Genomic DNA, 14,807 nt, shown 5'->3' with positions numbered 1-14,807 from the left:
ATTGTGTGGCTGGTCACTAATAGGAACCCCTGCTTCTGTGAGTGTGTTACAGGGGATTGTGCATCCAGAAGTTATCCGCTGAGTGGGGATTACAGTTGTGCCTAAACTATGAACATTGGGGAATAGCCAGTTTAAAAAAATTTTTTTTTCAACGTTTTTATTTATTTTTGGGACAGAGAGAGACAGAGCATGAACGGGGGAGGGGCAGAGAGAGAGGGAGACACAGAATCGAAACAGGCTCCAGGCTCCGAGCCATCCGCCCAGAGCCTGACGCGGGGCTCGAACTCACGGACCGCGAGATCGTGACCTGGCTGAAGTCGGACGCTTAACCGACTGCGCCACCCAGGCGCCCCGGGAATAGCCAGTTTAAAGGACATTTTCTTTCATGCAGTTATACAATGTTATTAACATACTCATATCTGGGGAAAATTAGTCTTTTAGGCCTGTTGCTCATCTGTCTGTAAAAGAGAATAACAGTAATTATTTCACAGACCAAGGTAAGGAGTGTATTGGCACAGTACCTGAGAAGTAGTATGTATATGCTGATGAAATGGTGGTTTTATGGTTGTTCACAAATTGTGATTCAGAATTGTGTTACAAATGCTTGAGTGTATTTGAGGTAGAATTAACTACGGCCACATTGTACTTCAACTACATTGTAGTTTATTTTGGCTCGTGTGAGCTAAGAGCAAAGCATTGCTGCCATGTACAACAATGGTTTAAGGGAAAATAATTTCTCAAAGGTAAACAATTGGCATGTTCCTGGAGTTGTGGACCCATGATGCACTTGTAAGTTGAGTATTACCTAGCCCTTTTCCCTGTTGCTCATTTAATATTTATCTCTCTTTTATGAATATTGGCTATCTGATAATCTAGAAAAGACATCACAACTTCCACCATCAGAAAGAAACCATTTCATTCACAGTAACATCCACCTTTTTTTTCACTTCTACTACTTGATGCTTCTATTGACTTCCATTTGATGTCAAGTAGCTTGCAGGCCTTAGACCATAAATGAATAATTGCCTTTCTCTATGGCATTTATAAGTCAAACTCCTTAGGCTTGAGTCATCACTCAATTCATTTTGTAAGAACATCTTTCTCTTTATTTTTTAATCCCACTTTTTGGAAAGTTTTAACAGATGTAAAGAATGAAAAAAACTATGATGATTAGAAATCTATGACAAAAGTCATAGGAAATAGCACAGATCTTGGCAAAAACGTGTCAATTCATAGGGCAGCACTTGTACACTTTGTGTTTTATTTTATTTTATTTATTTTGTTTAAAAATATTTCTTGAGTTTATTTATTTGTTTTGACAGAGAGTGAGAGAGAGCATAAGCAGGGGAGGGGCAGAGAGAAGGAGAGACAGAATCCCATGCAGATTCCATACCATTAGCACAGAGCCCAGTGCAGGGCTTGAACTCACAAGCCTTGAGGTCATGACCTGAGCTGAGATCAAGAGTCAGATATTTAACTGACTGAGCCACCCGGGCACCCAAACACTTCTACACTTTTTAAAGTAGAGCTGGGAAGCTGCAACATCACCCACACCACCACCATCAGTACAGAATATTCAGTAAACAAAATTACCTGTGAAGCTGTGCTTGGTTTCATAGTAAGAGAAACACATCGAGAGCAGTGACCAAGAATTACTTATACAGAATGGACAGACAGACAGAATAAAACCATTAAACAAATATCTCTATATGGGCACTGGGGTTTTCATTATATACATGTAATGTACAAATGAAATTTTGGCATGTAAAAAAGGCTGATTATGTGTCTAAAATTGAGATAAAAGTCGAGAGATAAAATTTAAAACTTTTGTGTTTGTCAGATTGATTGATGTGTATTAGTAACAATGTGACTATGTTCTTTTGAGTTTGTCAGGGGATAGGGCATTTCAGTTTGGTGGCCACCAGGACAGGACATCAGGACAGAGGCACGGAGAGTGATGGTTGTTACTCTTTGGAGTGGGTTCTTTAAAGCGGACCCAGACTCTGGGTAAGCCTGGTGCTAGTACCTGGTGCTAATGCCTCATGCTGTATTTCCAGAATGTGCCTTTAGCTCCTGTAACTGGGGGAGCGGGGTCATGGAAAGGAACGATAGTTTTTTTATGCATGTAGCTCTAGGAGGTACATGGCTTCAGGGACAACAAAGAGAAATGCTAATGCCAGAGATAACCAATGGGTAAATGGTCTAGCACCAAAAATTGCCTCAGAGAGGAGTAACAAATTTCACCTGATGTGAAACTGATGTGAATTTTATGTTTCCAAGTGCACATGTTAGCAACAAAGCCAGCAAACATTCAAATCGGATTTTCCTAAAAAAAATTTTTTTTAACGTTTATTTATTTTTGAGACAGAGAGAGACAGAGCATGAATGGGGGGAGGGTCAGAGAGAGAGGGAGACACAGAATCGGAAGCAGGCTCCAGGCTCCGAGCTGTCAGCACAGAGCCCGACACGGGGCTCGAACTCGTGAACCACAAGATCATGACCTGAGCCGAAGTCGGACACTTAACCGACTGAGCTACCCAGGTGCCCCTCAAATTGGACTTTCAAGCTGACAGTTTACTCAGACTTTCTACTTTAGCTTAAATGTGAGTGCCTCAATTCACTCCTTATTCATTTCTGCAATTGAAAGGAGGTCTTTTTTTTTTAAATTTTTTTTTTCAACGTTTATTTATTTTTGGGACAGAGAGAGACAGAGCATGAATGGGGGAGGAGCAGAGAGAGAGGGAGACACAGAATCGGAAACAGGCTCCAGGCTCTGAGCCATCAGCCCAGAGCCTGACGCGGGGCTCGAACTCCCGGACCACGAGATCGTGACCTGGTTGAAGTCGGACGCTTAACCGACTGCGCCACCCAGGCGCCCCGAAAGGAGGTCTTTATAGTAGGTCTTAAAGCACACTGAAGATTTATTTGCCTTAACATTTTCATTTTGCTAAATGCCAATAAATGCAATGCCTTATATTCACTCTTCTGTTAGGAAACTGCCTTAAAGAAAATGCTTTACTGTAAAATTTAAGAATTATATCATAATTCATATTTCCAGAAGCCAAGATGCTATTTCTGCATTTACCTGTACATCTAAAAATGTATCTAGATCTACATCCGTATCCATATCTGTATCTATCTGTTGTCCGGTGGTCACACTCTCAAACTTACTTATAGAAAATAGAAAATGACATATTTAGACACAGTTAATAAGATTAAAAATCATATAAAAATTAAGGATACATACATACTTAAGGAAAAAAGGACTGCAATAAATGCAAGTAAAGGCAATAACACTTTTTCTTCCACCCTAAGGCAAACAGTTGATCAAGACCTATCTGTTAATTCTTAGATTTTTTATTCTACTTCTTTGGTTGACCTCTCTTCTATAGCACATATAACAGCACTGAAATATTACAGAGATTCACAAGGTTCCTGTGCAAAGATGAATCACAAATTTGTAAAGTTGGCATATTTTTGCATAGTTAATTACTTCTTTCTTTGGGTTCCCACTGTATATTGTATATACGTTGGCTGTCTTCTTTCTGTATTATAATTTTTTGTTTACTTCTCTGTCTCTTTCATGAAACAGAATTCCTTAAAGAAGGAAATTATTCTTTTTTAAAAAAAAATAATCTCTACACCCAACGTGGGGCTCAAACTCATGAATGACCCTGAGATCAAGACTCACATGCTATACTGACTGAGCCAACCAGGTAACTCAGGAAATTATTCTCTGGATCCATAATGGATAGCACAGTGTCTGGCTTCTGAAAAGCACCCAGAAGGTGCCTGGGTGGCTCAGTCGGTTGACTGTCTGACTTTGGCTCAGGTCATGACCTCACAGCTCGTGAGTTTGAGCCCCACATCTGGCTCTGTGCTGACAGCTCAGAGCCTGGAGCCTGATTCAGATTCTGTGTCTCCCTCTTTCTCTGCCCGTCCCCTGCTTGTGCTCTGTACCTCTCTCTCCAAAATAAATGATCATTAAAAAATTTTAAAAAGCACCCAGAAGATCTTTAATGAATGAGTAAAAGAATGAATAAAATTTTATAGTCTGTGAATAAGAAACATGGAGCAATTCTTTGTATTCATCATTCTAACCCAGAAATTGATTCTGAAACAGTTAATCCTTTTTTCCCTCCTCACCTTGTCTTCCGAGTGACAGAATTTCTATTTTAGTTTGATGCCCACATGGCCACCTCCTGTTGATAACTAGTAGGCACAACTCAGTTTCATGATGGACAGATGGACAAGCCTGCTGTTGTTCTTGGCCATGATACCGTTACTATTTAAATGCATCAAACATACCTTTCTTCCCTCCCCCCCTCTATTTTTTTTTTTTTTTTGCAAGACTATACGTATTTGCTCCAAACACTGCTCTGCTATATTTGTAATATTAGAGGCCCATAAGCAGGCTCTGGAAGACAGATTAGCAGACATATTTTGAGAGACACATGTCAATCTAACACAAAAAAAAGAGGACTCCATGGGAAAGAGGCCATAAAATATTGCTATTACTCAACTGAGGAGGGGTAAATTGTGCCTCTTTCTCTCCTAACATAATGGGATTGATAGGAAGAAAAATAAAGTTGCAATATATTTCTGGAAAAAGAAATCCAGATTATGCTACCAATTTGAATTGTTCAACTAGACGACTGCAGTTATTCATTGAAATTTTATATGTAATTACATATATGAATATTAGTTGCTTCAAATTAGTTACATAAGCTACAGTTCATAGACTTATCCAAACATTGGCTTGTTATTTAAATTTATAAGCCATATAAAACATCCAAAGGCATTTTAACATGGAATTTTTTTTTGTAAGAAAAAAGGAAATAGGGGAAGAAATTTACTTATTTTTTCTCATGGGGCAGGCATGTTTATGCCACTTCCTATGTTTTTCATGTCATCTTCAGAGCTACACTGTGAAATGCATTTTATTATGATTATTTTATAAAAGAGAAACCTAGGACTCAACGATAGTAACTTGTTCATGGTCACAGAGCTAGGAATGACAAAACTAATTCCAAGGCAAGTCTTTCCAACTCAAATTTATTCTCTATTTACTGTGTTGGATCAGCCAGCATACAGCAAGTTTTCAAGGAATTTGAGTTTTAAAAATGTAACTAGTAGTGTTTAAAGGATCTTCCATATTGTGAATGATGTCTATGATGCCAGCTAAAGTAATTTCTTCTAAGTTAGGCAGGGTACTTGTCCCCTTTTCCGGATAAGAAAGTGGGTTGATTTAAAAAATGATTCAATAATGTGCTGGAGGGAGGGGCACCTCGATGGCTCAGTTGGTTGAGTGTCCGACTCTTGGTTTCTGCTCAGGTCATGATCTCACAGTTTCATGGGTTCCAGCACCGCATTGGTCTCTGCTCTGGCAGCGTGGAGGCTGCTTGGGATTCGCTCTCTCTCTCTGTCCCTCCCCCACTCACACTGTCTCTGTCTCTCTTAAAAATAAATAAATAAAAACTAAAACTAAAACTAAAACTAATAATAATAATAATAATAATAATAATAATAACAACGTGCTGCAGGGCAAGCGATCTCTGCATTTTTGGAATACCTAAGCCAGAAAGCAGAGTGTTCCAGTATTTCACAAACATTCCTTGGGAACTATTGTTCTGCTTTCTAGAAGTCATGATTTGTCTTGACTATCCTGTTTGCCTAAAGGACCCATGCCTGGGCCAACATGATGGGGTCTGACTAGAGCTCTTGGTTTCATTCTTGTTCTGACCAAAATCATGGACCACCAGTGATCTCAACTGACAAAGAGGGTTGAGGTGAAAATCACTCCAGTTTTCCAGGGCTCCCCTAGCAAGCATCAGTTGTGGCTAGGTTTTTCCTGAGGCCCACATGGATTGTTCCTGTGTATATCCAGACCCCGGAGAACCTGGAGCTGACTGCCCTTTTTTGTGGAGCAGGGGCAGTATAGGCCCTGAACTGCATCTACCTGTTTCAAGCATTCACTCCTTTCCCTCTGGCGTGGTGGCAGGGTCCATGTTGAAGAGAAGAAATTCTGTGTGCTTGCTACTTTCCTCATCCTACCCTCAAATAAGAGTTGGGCTCACTTTCTCAGGGTGAAAGGATAAGCTATGGGACCAACAGCTGTACCTTGCAACTAGTAACATAGTTGCTAAAATGGATTAACTCTGTGAGGTAACAGAACTGCCATTTGCTGTCCTGGTTTTCTTGGGTAATGCAGACAGTGCCAGGGGCAATTTCTAACTGTGTTAGATGATGGTTTCTCCCAAAAAGCAGCTTTCAATTACAGATACCTAAAAATGCGAGTAATCAAGACAGACTTATCAATTGGCTGGGTAAAATTTGACAAGTCAGTTTCATTCCAACTGAGTTGCAAAGGTGATGGCAGTATTAGGAAACTGCTTTAGGGAGAGGATCTGGAAAATTATAATTCTAAAATGTGAGCACAATTTCCATGATGAGGAAATGGCCATTACTTATATTAAAATAGATTTCTCTCCATTATCTCTTATTTTTCATATTCCTTCAAATATGTTTTCTTGTAATTTAAATTTAGTGATTAAACTATATTATAATAGTGCATTCCCATTAATGAGAGAAATGTCACCTTTAAAAAGTTGATTCAGTAGTATAAGTTATTTTGGGACTGGATTTGAGCCCAGTTCCTATTAATGAAAACTATTTTCCTTTTCTTTTTCTAGGACAGTGGAATTAAAATAATCTGTTTTGTCTATTTCCAGTCATGACACATTCTAGGCTTCGGTAAATAAACCCAACTGAAAAATAACAGACTAACCAACTCTGTCTATCACTTGACTCAAAACTGTCATTTTTGATTTCAACGTTATATTCATGAGCATTAATATGAAAACTCTCTGCCAAAGGTTTGCTTTCTGTGTTTTTGATTGCTTTAGATAGAAATTTAAATTCCTGAATTTCAGAAATAAATGAGGAAAGGCAGTGGGGAGAATCCTGGAGGGGAGTCAGGAGGCTGGTTCTGGGTCTTGATCTGCTACCATATGTGACTGGATGAGTCACTTTAAATTTCTTAGCATCAGTTTGTTTGCTTTCACCAAGATGATTAGACTAGGTTAGGATGGCAAATGTTAGCTCAAACCCCTTCTCTGTTAGCTCTGATCAGTTGGTAATGGCTGCCTAGAGGGCTGCATTGGAGATAATGGTGGGCCTCTTCCAGACCTGACTGACAGGAGTATGGGGGGTGGGGGGGTAGGTGGCAAGAAAACCACTGATCTGATTTACTATCCCTGAACTTAACAACTTCTTGGGTCATTATCTGCTTCAATTTTGACTTTCATGATTTATTCGTAACTTTTCACTTCAAAAAATGGTCTCCCCTTACTTGAAGACATTTTGAAAATTTGGAAGCAAGGAGACATAGTCTTTGAGATCACCTAGCCAAAACTAGCTGATGTATATAAAGGTACTTTGTAAAAGGTAGAGCACCATTTTTGTTATTTGAGGATTACATAACTAATTAATGGTAAGTTTTCCCATGATTCCTTTCCTCTCTAATTTTCATGAATGCTTGTGCATGACAGATGCAGCCTCTTTCCAGTAAATTTCTTAGAACTACTCATTCCATTGATAATTAAGATCAATAGGTGTTAAATTGTATTGTATAGACAGTAACACTGTGTAGATATTCAGAGAGTTAGAGGGCTAAAGCCATCAGAGTTGTCAGGTAATATTGAAGAAGTATTGAGCAGAAGTTAATAAAAGGGCATTGTTAGGTATGAGACAGAATTTTAATAAAGCATGTAATAAGATATAAGCACAATTTAGAACAATAAACAAGAAGTTGTAAGGCTATTGTGTTTCAATCAGAAAAATTTGGATTGCTATAATATTTAATATTGATAATAACATTTATTCACCCATTCATCCCACCAGTTGAGTACTTCCAATGTGCCAGACCTGCACTACATGCTGGGGATACAACTCTTAGCAAAATGGGAAAATCCTTGATTTTATAGAGTTTACATCTTAGTGGGGACAAGGCAGATAATAACAAAGCATCAAGTGAGATACGTGTTACAGTAATAATTGCAAAGGAGAAATATAACCAGAGGAGGGGAAAGGGAATTGTAGTAGTGGGTTGCAGTTTTGGACAGAGTGGCTGTGAAGTACTCAATGTGAGAGTGACAATTGAGTAATGACTTGAAACACTTCTCAGGCACTCTACTAAGTGAGTTACATATACAAAATCATTAATTTTCATAGCAACTCTGTGGGAAAAGGTACTACATTATCTTCATTTTATAGATGAGAACCTAAAACCCAGACAACTAAAATTAAGTGTAGGAGTTGGGATTTAAATCTGGGAAGTCTAGTTTCAGAGCTTATGCTATTAGTCTGTAAGAATGGATAACAAAAGTCCTTGAAAAGGCTGTTTGAGGTCAAAGAATGATAGACCTAGAGAGAAATTTGTCTGATTATCTAATCCAGTGGTTTTCACAGTGTATCAAAATCACCCAGAAAGCTGGTTAAAACCAGGTTCTTTACCCTGCTTCCAGAGTTTTTGATACACTGTGTCTGGAATGAGGCCTGAGAATTGTCATTCTAACAAGTTTCCAGGTGATACTGATAGTTGGGCAACACTTTGGGAATCATTGGTTAGTCCATTGGTCTCAACTTGTCTGCACCTGGGGAACTTTTAAGAGCTGCTATTCCCTATTGAATGTGGGGTACTGACAGCCAGCATTTCATTGGTCTGGGCTGAGACTCTGTATTAGGATAATATGAGTGACTGCAATGTACATGGAGGATGAAATACCACTAGTCTAGTTTAACCCTCATTTTATAGATGAAGAAACAGAGGTCTCAAGAAATTAGTTATTCCCTTCTTGTTTTGGCTCTTAGCATTCTGCACATTGTTTCTTTCTTTTTTTTAAAATTTTTATTTAAATTCCAGTTAATTAACATACAGTATAATAATAGTTTCAGGTACACAATACAGTGATTCAACACTGCCATCACCGAGTGCTCATCACAAGTGCCTTCCTTAATCCCCATCACCTATTTCACCCATCCTCCGCCACCTACCTCCCCTCTGGTAACCATCAGAAAATAAGAGAGACTTATTTTCAGTTGTAATTTCTTTTTTTTTTTTTTGCCATTTAATTTAATTTATTTTTTAAATTTACATCCGAGTTAGTTAACATAGAATACAACAGTGATTTTCAGGAGTAATTTCTTAATGCCCATTACCATTTAGCCATCCCCCCTCCCATACCCCTCCAGTAACCCTCTGTTTGTTCTTCAAATTTAAGAGCTCTCTTATGTTTTGTCCCCCTTCCTTTTTTATATTATTTTGGCTTCTCTTCCCTTATGTTCATCACTGTTCTGTATCTTAAAGTCCTAATATGAATGAGTCATATGATATTTGTCTTTCTCTGACTGACTAATTTCACTTAGCATAATACCCTCTAATTCCATCCTGTAATTGCAAAACTGGCAGATTCATTCTTTATGATTGCCAAGTAATACTCCATTGTATATAGATACCACATCTTCTTATCCATTCATCCATTGATGGAAATTTGAGCTCTTTCCATACTTTGGGCTATTGTTGAGTAGTGTCTGCTATAAACATGGGGGTGCATGTGTCCCGTTTGAACAGCAAACCTGTACCCCTGGATAAATGCCTAGTAGTGCAATTGCTGGGTTGTAGGGTAGTTCTATTTTAATTTTTGAGGACCTCCGTACTGTTTCCAGAGTGGCTGCACCAGTTTGCATTCCCACCAATAGTCTGCACATTGTTTCTTACTCACCTAATTGCTTCTCAACTGTAAGTCAGGGGCTGTGTACCTATTTGCCACACAGTAAAGTTTTAATAAATGTCTATTGTTGAATCACTAACATAGAAGGGAATAGGGAACCTCTGAAAGTTTTTGACCAGCAAAGTGATATATATTGAAAGTATGTATGTATGTATGTATGATTGACTGACTGACTGATTGATTGATTGATTTAAAGATTTATTTTTAAGAAATGTCCATACCCATATGGGGCTTGAACTTATGACCCTGAGATCAATATTTTAGGAGGATTTATTATTAGGAAGGATAAGATGAAGAGATTAGAGATGTGATGATTTTCCTACTGCAGTGGCCCTGTAGAGACTTGATACTCAAAATGTGATGGAGACAGCAGCATCAGCATTGCCTGAAGCCTTGTTAGAATGCAGACTCTCCAGGGGAGCCTGGAGGTTCAGTCAGTTAAGTGTCTGACTTCGGCTCAGGTCATGATCTCACGTTCATGAATTCGAGCCCCATCCCACCCCCCACCACTCACCTTGTGTTCTCTGCTGATAGCTCAGAGCCTGGAGCCTGCTTCAGATTCTGTGTCTCCCTCTCTCTGCCCCTCCTCTGCTCACTTTCTCTCTCTCTCTCAAAAATACAAACATTAAAAAAAAAAAAAAAAGAAAGAAATGCAGACTCTCCAGGCCTACTGCAGACCTACTGAATCAGAATCTACATTTTTACAAAATCCCTAGTGAGCTGTGTACACATACAAGTTTAAGAAGCACTGTTCTAGGGCATCATATGACTAATGCCCAGGTCCCCTGGGGGTCCTATGGGGTAGCCCTAGGGGGTGTCAAGAAAAGGCAGCACATATGAATGGCGGGGCAGGTCAGCTTTTCCTTAAGTCTATTTGGGATACCACTTCTCTAGGATCTTCATAGGTGTTCAGTGGTCAAAAAGATTTGACAAATACCAGTTAAACAAAGCTAAACAAGTTTCTTTATGGCCAGACTTCTTTTATCTTTTAATATGCTAATGAACTTTCTGAATGTCCAAGAGAAAAGCTATATTGTACAGCTGCTTCTACATTTACTGATCATGGAAGTGAGTTTGGGGGGCATCTTTCCATGTTACTATTTTGTGCAACACATCTTGGTAAAGTTGTAATAGTCCCTTTGCTATAATTAGCGTTCCAGACATAAGATATTCTGAAAGATCCTGGGCAGGAAACTATCTTATATTTCCTAAATTTAATATCCATTACTTAGCTGTTCAAATGCCTAACCTTTTATGTGACTTCATTTCTGATTCACTTTCATTGGCTGAAGTCTATTGGATAGAGTTATAGGATAGGTGTGGCTTCTCTCAGTGCTGGTCTGGGAAAAACTTTTAAGAGTCAGTTGCTAGTTATGATGTCTGATGGAAATGAGAAGAACATACTGGAAAATGCTGGGGTCACTGGTAACACACTGAAGTTTATTTGTGGTAGGAATGAAATCAGAGGGTATGACTGTGAGTGATTACTGGATAAACAAAGAAGATAGACAGAAATTTAATTGACAATAATGAGCCACAACATCTGTCAGCAAATTTATAGTTAGAAATAAAAAGAAGCAAATGAACAGATACATTTGAGAACTAAGGTTGTTTTAGATTAGGACTGTCCAAAATTGGTTTTTCACAGTTTATTTCCATTGATGCCTCTTTTGAAAATTTATGGCCTATTTTAACACTGACATGTTGATTATCCCACATTCTTTAACTCAGAAAGCATTCGATTTTAAATCACACTCACCAATAAACTACCTATATTTTAGATAGCACTTTATTTTATTTTTATGTATCCTTCACATGAAGTTTCACATTTCCTTTTTCTTTTTGGTAGCAGTATACTCACTACTCTTAGTAGTAAGTGGAATGAAGATGGTTTCTTAATTATACTCTTGGTTTGGGCAGTAAGCACATTACTTTTAATTTTTTCTTTTCTGTTAATAAACCAATGAAAAGTATTTTTGATTTGGATATCCTTTCAAAGGCTCAAAAGCTTAACTTTTCTTTTTTTAGAAGCATCACATATTTAATGTCAAAGAATTTGAATTCGAGTACAAAAATTAAACAACACATGATTTCAACATTAAAAAACCATGACAGTTATTATTGAAATAATTATACAGTAAATATCAAAACCACATTAGAAACATAACTATAAAAACCTGAAATACATTGACAGCAAAATTATAATTTATTTCTATAACAAATAATTAACTAAAATGTTTGCATAGTTATTTTCAAGGACCACAATGGTTGACTGCTTTTTCTTTATCACTGCATAAAATTTGCATCTTAATCTTTTTGCCCTTCATTTCATTCTACATAATAGATGCTTCTGGGTATATAATTGTCATAATCTCTAATACAGATAGTGATCCTTGGTAATCAAATCTAGTGTAACCATTGTCTGTAAGTGCTTAAATATTTTGAAATGCTATTTAGAAAAATTATTATGCAAAATTTAACATAAACTGCTGGTTTCTATTGCCCACTCAGGAATTACAAGTATTTCAAATCCCAAAAGTTTAAATGGAACAGTAGTTTGCCATACTTTCATACAGAGAAGCCACTGAATAACTTTTTAAACTTAGCATTTTTACAAACTCTACAAGAGTAGGTTATTCTGAATTATGATTGATGTTTACTATGTTGAAATTAATATATATTTATCATTTGAAAACCAAATGTGCAAACCTAATTCTAAAATAAAACAGTATTTTAATCTGCAAGCTTTACAAAGAAACTTCCATACTCAAGTTTACAATATCTTCTTTAGAAGAATGAGGCCTAGTTGGAGATATATAGTTGCTGTCCAATATGGCTGCCAGTAGCAAGTGATATTATTGGTGGCAAGGGATAGCTTTGATAAGAATAAGGCCTTGAGGTATAAGGAAGCATGCTAGAAGTCCCAGAAGAGAGGGTAGCACTAACAGGAGAAAGATTATATACTGAGCTGCAACAGAAATTGTAGTCTCTTTATTCTCTCCAAATTCTTTTGCATAGTCCAGGCTGAAGATCTTGTGTTCCCTGTCCAAATGAAGTAATGTAAACTGGTCTGACAGTTCCTTTGCATCTTCTAATGTAGTACAGTTTGTCTGGTATAACGTGACTCTGGGATCCATTTGCAATAGCAGGAATAACAATTTTATATACAAGAATACTTTCTCATCTTGACTTAGATGAGAAATAAGTAAAAATTCTGGTGGTGCCCAATTATTTTTCTTGCAGTAATAATCCAAATGCATTACTGCCAAATTGAAATGATTGGATTTTAAAGAATACATACCGCTTGGAGTAAGCTTTGTTCCAGGAAAAAATGGATAAGTGCATCTTTCAATTTCAGGGGGGCCTGGGCTATGCTGACTATTGAGACTAGCTAGAAGAGTTGGTGGCTTGCATAGAGTTTTCAGGTGGCTGTCTTCTTTGTTAGCAAACACAATAAGGTTTTCAGAATTAGGGCTAATCTGACCACTAATATGCTGTCTCAATTCTTTATTTACTGGTTTTGCCAGTGTTACCTCCATACTTGCTCCATTAATGCATTTTCCATTCATAACAGACATAGCAGCCACTGCATCTTCTCAGTTGAAAAGTGAACAGAAGCCTAATCTCTAAGTTTCTTTACTCGAATATTCAACTGGACCAGGTTTGAATTGTTGAATTCTGCTTTGTTTCCTCTGTAGTTAAGATCATTAAATTTCTTACATAAAGAACTTTAGCTCTGTATGGTTTCCTCATCAGCCCAATCTACTTGAATGGTATGGCTCCAGTGTACCTGGAATTAGTTTTCTCCTAGCCATAGCAGTGGCTCTGTGAGATTCATATTCAACAAATGCAAACCATGATCTTTGGTTTCATCAGTTGCACTTGGGTGAACAATGACATCTACAACTCCTTCTGTAACTTTCTTCATTTCGTCCAAAATTTCTTCTTCGTTTCCTTGGGAATAGCTCCAATAAATGACCTGCAATTATCCAAGCTTAAACATGCACGAGTAAACTTACCTCGTCAAATCTCATAATTATTAAGAATTCTGATGGCTAATGGGCTTTTTCTTTTATAGTATACATCACAAAAGCGTAACCTCGATTTTCACCACTAATTCCATCATAAGTCAAAATTCATATATCTTCCCAGCTCTTTCAAATACAGAAACTAACTTATTCATCTTCATGCATATCTTAAGGTATTTTTCCTACACAAACTTCACAGCCTCTAGGTAGAGGTGAACCTTCACAACATGGAGGAGGACAACCAAATTTCCTTTACCTATTCTCCTGAACCATGTTGTAGCCAGTTTTGTTTTTTTTTTTTCATCAAAAAATGCTGCTTTATTCTGAGTACCAGTTCTGACTTCCCTGCGTCCATTTGTTCCGTTTTCTTCATAATGGTTGTAGTTCCCCTTTGGGTTTTCAAATGTTGGTCCTAAATCCCTGGGACCAACGACCACAAACCACCACCACCATTTCACGGATCAGTCAGCACATACAAAAGCAGGGGTCACCATAGAGGGGAGGAGAGCCCACCTTAAACTTTACTTTTTATTCCCTTTTCCTGGCATTAAAATATGTCATTTCTTGCAAAATCAGTACTATTATTATCAGTACTATTAAATCAGTACTATTATTTCTATTTATGGCATATATGTAATTCATGTAATTTTTCTTAGGAATTTTTCTCTTAAAAGTTTGATATTACTTTAATGGGTAAATTAAATTTTGGATATGAAAATGTTTTAAATCTGATTCAACTCAGTATCTCTTTATTGTACCCTTACTTGACAGAATTTCCTGTACTTTCAGAAGAAATTCTGAGGAGAAGGGAATAAAATTTTTAAAACATCAAACAGGATATATTGAATTAAATAGTCTTTGATTTCAGAAACTTCTAGAAGGTGTTGGTGTAGTTTCAACCCACTTTTCTCCCTCTCTAAAATCTACAGTTCCCAGAACACTATAATTAGAATGGTGATCCAAGATCTTGTAAGCTACTAAGTTATCC

General features: G+C 37.5%; 1 pseudogene; it reads right to left on the bottom strand.

Moving 5' to 3' along the window:
- Positions 1-14,104, bottom strand: part of LOC115521373 — a 74,848-nt pseudogene extending 60,744 nt beyond the window's left edge.
- Between the last annotated feature and the right edge of the window lie 703 nt (positions 14,105-14,807).

Source organism: Lynx canadensis, chromosome C1 (genome assembly GCF_007474595.2).
Source record: "Lynx canadensis isolate LIC74 chromosome C1, mLynCan4.pri.v2, whole genome shotgun sequence".
In the NCBI taxonomy this organism is placed as follows: domain Eukaryota; kingdom Metazoa; phylum Chordata; class Mammalia; order Carnivora; family Felidae; genus Lynx; species Lynx canadensis.
Note: the sequence above shows the minus strand (reverse complement) of the source record. Positions and strands in the feature narration are given on the sequence as shown.